Raw genomic sequence first — 6,741 nt, 5'->3', positions numbered from 1 at the left:
GAAGAAAATAATTTTATGGTTATAATAAGCGATCGACCGTCGGGGTGAAATTAGGGGAGGAAGTCTTGGTGGAAATTGGCCCCGGAGCTGCTGGGCGTCCGACACAATGGGGAGGGGAGATGGGGAGAAGGAGAGGAGGGGAGAAAGAAGGGGAGGGTAGTTGGGGAGGGAGAAGGGGAAAGTAAATATGGAGGATGGGAAGGGAAGGGTGGATGGGGAGGAGGGTGGAGAAGGAAAAGACAGATGGGGAGACAGGGGGGTGAAGGGAAGGACAAATGGGGGAGAGGAGGGAGAAGGGGAGGACAAATGGGGAAGAATAGGTGTGGGGTAGGGAGAAATTCGCCTACCTACCTAATTTGGCATCGTTTCACCGGAGTAATTACACTTTGGTGACCTAGGGGAGCTTCTCGTGTACCCCGTCATTTACAAGTGAGTTAAGGTGAAGTGGTTAAGTGTAGGTCATGTTATTGGCGATACTAAGAAGGTCAGGGTTCTTTTTGCCATGGACCGATTCGCCACTACAAGAGTCGCCACCCAATAGTTCGCCAATACGAGAGTCGCCACCCAGGAATTCACCACCAGTCTACTCGCCACAGTTCCATCATTTAGAGAACCAAACACTACATAACTGCTTACCCACCCTCCGAGTACCCCCTACACCAGCTCCCTCACCCCCACCCCCCACACCAGCCTTCTCACCCTTTCACCCATTATACCAGGCACCTCACCCCATACTACCCCCTACACCACCCACCTCACCCCCCCAACACCCACTACACCCCCCAACATCCCCCTACACCAGCCCCCTCACCACCTACACCACCCCCCTCAACCCTTAAAACACCCTAACCCGTTGCCACACCTTGCACCCCATCCCCCACCACACCGTTGTTACCCTCCAGGTGATGTATTGTACCTGCGTGTCGGTGGTGACTCATGGTGTTCAGGAAGGAGGTTGGTATACGTATCGTGTGAGCGTCATGCAATATATACCTTGTAATCATGTGACCTGTAATTTGAGCGTCTCTTCAGAAACTTGTGTAGTGAACTTACTGCTGTACACTTTGACGCTCGCTACGGTGTTAATAATTGAGAATATCTTTATTGCTGTGTTTTCGTGTCTTTTTGGTTTGGTATATTAACGCCAACTGGATTTAGAGACAGGCAGCAGAGTTCAGGAGCAGACATAACTTTAGTAGGTGATAACAGGGTTCACCAGTAGGCAGCAGGGCTCAGTAATAGGCAGCTGGACTTAGCAGTAGGGGGGGGGGGGAAACTATGGTATTAATTCCTTCTCATTTTACCTATTGAAGTATTCGTTCCGAGTTCAGTGTGTAAGACCTTAGATCAGGTTTACACACTGGTGATGTTACTCTCTAAATAGCACAACAGTGAACACGGCCCGACAGCTGAGGGAATATATTCAGCTTTGGGTTGTGAACACGGCGAGAAGAGCTTAGTCCAGCGAGAGCCAGTGCTATGCTGACACCAGGTGACAACTCCGCGCCTCGAAACAGACCCGGAGTAATGGGCTATTTTTTGACTGTTTTTGTTGTTGTTGTTGTTGTTGTTGTTATACATTATGGATTTTTAGATTCATGGTGTAAATATTATCTTGTACACGACTAAAGAACAGCTTGTTGGTGGTTTTGATTCTTACGTCAAGTACAGTGTGATGGTCATTATCATTTAGGTGTGTTGAGCAGTGCGCCTTCAACCCCTGGGCACCTAGATGGAAGCAGGTTAAAAACTTTCTCGATTTTTAATTATCGATAGACGTTGTCCTCAGCAACTAACACGATTGACGTCAGTGAAGTATTACCTCGAGGCTTGATGAGTTGCTGATGGAAACTACTGAATGAATTTGACGATTTTGTTTTAAGTTGTTTCGACTCTCTTAAAACATTATACCTGGAGACTTGAATCATCAACACGTAAACTGTATAAGAGAAGAGCAGTAAACAGAGATATTCCGAGGTATCTGTTAGTTTCTCGTTGTTGTGTTTACGTTGCATGGCCTGCTGAAGGAATTTAAATTACATAATATATACTGTTGTCTGAGTTACCGTGTGTGGGGAGGGGGGGGTGGTGTAGGGCTGTGGGTGTAGGTATAGAGGGATGGTGGATGGATGAATCTGTCTTGTCTGTCTGTCTGTCTGTCTGTCTGTCTGTGTGGTGATCTAGGGGAATATTATTGTTTTATTCATTACACCACGAGGAAGTTAACCCACGCGCGTCGGTTTAAACCCAAGCTACTTAGGGACCGGTGACGGGAGGGGGTGGGGGGGCAGAGATCTTGACCCCCACACATAGTACAGTTTTTCATTTGACTTTTCCTCAAGAATAATTTTAAATCATCTTTTTTCCTTATTTTATGAAGTTAAGTTTTAAAAGTTTGCTGTTAAATATTCTACCACTTTATTCTTTGTGCTAATAAGATTTAAATATTTCTTTATTCTCTGCTGGTGATGTTTAAGAAAAGTTGAGGAAATCATTTTAGAATATACTGAAGGAGTTATACTGAGACAGGTATGGCTCCCAGGTGAGTATGTTTTAATTACCTTTACCTGCCTCACAAGCACATTAATTAGTGGGTTATATGACCTCTGACACACCTGGAGAGCGTACTTGTTTAATATAGCTTATAGTTTAATACCTCAAGAAATATTAATGTCTAGTGCTATAAAATAGGAAGAATGAGAGAGAGAGAGAGAGAGAGAGAGAGAGAGAGAGAGAGAGAGAGAGAGTTTTTGTCATTTCAATTATTAAGTATATTTTTTATTAGTTTATTCAGATATTTTTTTCATTTCCTTCATTCATATCATTTATTAAAGAGTTTTTCGTTTTATTCTTTAAAAGTTTTTAATTGATTTAATTAATAGTTGTTCATTTCACTTATTAAAAAAAATATATCAATCCGTATTTTTCACCATCACATTTCATCTAATTTACCTAACCTAACTTAACCCAACCCAACCCAACCCAACCCAACCCAACCTCCAACCTAACCCAACCCAACCTAAACTCAACCCAACCCAACCCAACTCCAACCCAACCCAACCCCAACTAACCCAACCCAACCCAACCCAACCCAACTCAGTTAACAATAATAACGTGGCCTTTAAACTGTCCCCAAAAATAACCAACAAAACCCATTTATTTAACTCCTCTCTCCATCACGACAGGACAGACAGATTATGACAACACAACCGGTAGTTCAAATCATTTTACATATTATTAGTGTAAATTAAATGTGTCGTGTGCTGAAAAAGGGGGAAATATTAATCAGTTAATGAAAACAGATAATTGCCCCAGTGACATTATAGGTGTGAATGTTAGTGTATGTTAAGTGAATGTTAAGTGATGGTATCTACTGAATGTCAAGTCCTAGTACCACTGATATAAAACCGCTAATTTCGGTCAAAATATCAAACTCTCGAATTTTAAAACAATAAGGAAAAAATACATTATTATCACTAATATTTTTTTTTAATCTGATTCTTTGAAGTCATTTTAATTGGCAGTTTAAATCTCATTACTCGTATAGTATTTTTTTTATCTCGACCAAAATTATACTAAAATATGGAGTAAAAAATCCGCTTTGTCGTTTATATTAATATTTATAAGAAAACCTCCCAAAAAATAAGTTGTGTGTGAATATTTATATTGAAGTTTAAAAAAAAATATATATATATATTCTAATTTTGTTGATAGATATATTTTATTTGGGAATTTCAAGCGATTAATTGCATCACCTTTCAAGCGATTAATTGCATCACCTGGAGATTAGACTTTCCAGGTTATTTTCACCTAATGATTAAACGCAATAACCTAACCCAACCTAACCCAGGTAGCTTAGGATATTGAGACATGCTACGACATAAGCTAGGGTGTGTAATCTTCAGCTCCGTCCTTGCTGTGTTGACATACGGTACAGAGATCAATATTTATGAGTTGAATATTGTATTGCGGTAAATCTCATCCTCCCCTTGTCCATCTTAAAGCTTCTCAAAGATGAAAATAAATGACTTTTTATATATATAAGTAATGAAATAATTAGTTACATGGCCACATATAAAGAAATTCATTACCATTGAGTCGAAACGTTAGTGTGATTTATGTGACCTGTTTTTAGTCACCATTGTTCGGTAGATCCGGGGTTATATTTGACCACCAGCAAATATTATGCTAGTAGTTGTTCTCTCTCTCTCTCTCTCTCTCTCTCGTCAGGGTTTTACATCACATCCGCTGAAATAGTTGAAACGCGCTAACATCAAGCGAGTGTGAGAAACAAGAGAACATCGGCGTGTGGGTATACAGAGACATGGTGTTTGTTGTGTTGGCGGACTGTGCATCACAATACACACACACACACACACACACACACTGGTTTGATTTTTCTCATGCGCACATATGGGTAAATACACATGTACACATGGCCAAAGTCAGTGTAAAGTAAGATGGAGTTTGAATAGTCGACGAAATTTTAGACAGAGTAATAATAATAATAATAATAGCAACAATAACGATAATAATAATAATAATAATAATAATAATAATAATAATAATAATAATAACAATAATATTAATGATAATAACAATAATAATAACGATAATAACAATAATAATAATAATAATAACGATAACAACAATAATATTACTAATAATGATAATAATAATGAAATTCAGCTATCTGGGGGTCACTTACATCGTCATTATTGGTAATATTAAAAAAATAAATAAAAATAAACGAACACTGTACAGGAAGTTAAGGCCGCCTTGTATTTGCTGTTGGACACTCACCTGCTCTCCACCGGGACAAGACACACAGTCGTTGCCATCCTGTACAACACTAACGCCGGGAACTATGTGTATACAAGAGGTGTTCATGAAGATAAGGTACAACATCCTCTGACGCTTAAAATGGTGACTGTGTGGCCGAGATGGTGACTCAAGTATGGTGTGGCAGGTGTCAGAAGGGCCACCACACCATCATGCACTATACCACACACGAGATGGTTTGTGAGTGATGGTGTTTGGTTGTGTGCCGATATGTGTGTGTTTGTGTGTGTGTTGTATCTATATCTGTGCTTAAACAAGTAAGATCCTTGAAATATGTAAGTTGTGCCATTTGCTGGATTATACAACATTGAATATTTATAATCAATGATAAACGACATTTATTTTTTTTTAATATATTGAACGAAAGTAGATTTTTTTTTCAATAATTTGGTAATGGTGACTTTTTTTTTTTTTTACTGTAATGAGGGACGATGGTTAATGGGTTTTATGTACAGTAATGGTGATGTGGTCATGTACTGAACGTGTACACTGGGGCCACCGTGACCTGTGCCTCCACACACCTGTACCACCACTTGTCTAGCCTCCACACACCTGTACCGCCACCTGTCTAGCCTCCACACCTGCAGGCCTGTCTAGCTTCCACACACCTGTACCACCACCTGTCTAGCTTCCACACACCTCACACCTGTTTTGCCTCCACCACCTGTACCACCACCTGTCTAGCCTCCACACACCTGTACCCCCACCTGTCTAGCCTCCACACACCTGTACCACCACCTGTCTAACTTCCACACACCTGTACCGCCACCTGTCTAACTTCATCACCAAAGATTAAAAATTTTGGTTATTAATTTTTTCCTTGTGTGGGGTGAAGAGTGTGTGTGTGTGTGTGTGTGTAATTAAGCTGTTAGGGTATAGTTTCAGTGTAATATTGAGGCCATTAACGGTGTGGAGGTCAGAGAGGTCAGAGAGGTCGAGAGGTCGGATCTGGTGCTTCCATGGTTAACCAGAGGATCGTGGGGGTATCATGTGTGTTCTTGTATAAATAATGACCAGGTGTTTTTATTATTCACCCCCGTAGCATCTTTTTGAAACAGTACATCACGGTGTCATTTTGGTGCTGCCTAATATTTTACAACGTGCTGGAGCCATTGTTCACCTAACTCTCCATTTTCCGCAGTTGTATTTTATTCAGATCATCCAAATAAATGAAGTAATTTTTGTCATGTTCGAGGTTTTTTTTTTTTTCGATTACACTGAAAATTCCAAATGAGAAAATGGTATGTATAGTTGTCATTGATGTTTACGATATCCTTCATATTTTATATTTTAAATTAAGGTTTTAGTTGTATGATGCCACACAATTGGAATGATTTAATGTGGATATTTTGTCCAATGTGACGCTGATTCTCTTGTGTTGTTGTATAGGTAAATTGTCATATGTCCATTGTCGTGTGTTTGGTTAGTTACGCTGTCTCCTAGATTCTCTGATTGTATTGATGTTAAAGAGATTTCATAGTAATAAATTCAACTGATTTCCTTATTCTGATTCTTCTTGTTGTGCTGATCAATACTAACCACAGCTTCGTTCCCGCACATTGGTCATGGAAGCATTTTTCTGTTTATAATATATTCCCACCAGCACTTGTTAATGAAATGCTGGAAAAGCTGGTTATGAATTTTTACGCGTGGCCTTTGTGGTAGTGATGGTGTGGTGAGGGTGGAGGAGGACCCTCTTACCTCGCCCTTGACACACCCCACCTTACACTTCACACTCGGCCCTCCGCACACTCCAATGGGAATTTCGCTCTAAATCACGAGTAAGAAAAAAAATAAAGTCTTCAGAATATTTTTTTTTTCTCGTCTATATAAGCAGTTGATGTGAGAGAGGAATGGCTTGATTTCAGATGCGGTGAAGAGTTTGAAAAGTTGTAAACA

The sequence above is a fragment of the Homarus americanus genome, unplaced genomic scaffold, assembly GCF_018991925.1.
Source record: "Homarus americanus isolate GMGI-L3 unplaced genomic scaffold, GMGI_Hamer_2.0 scaffold1438, whole genome shotgun sequence".
Lineage (NCBI taxonomy): Eukaryota > Metazoa > Arthropoda > Malacostraca > Decapoda > Nephropidae > Homarus > Homarus americanus.
This window is presented reverse-complemented; position numbering follows the sequence as displayed.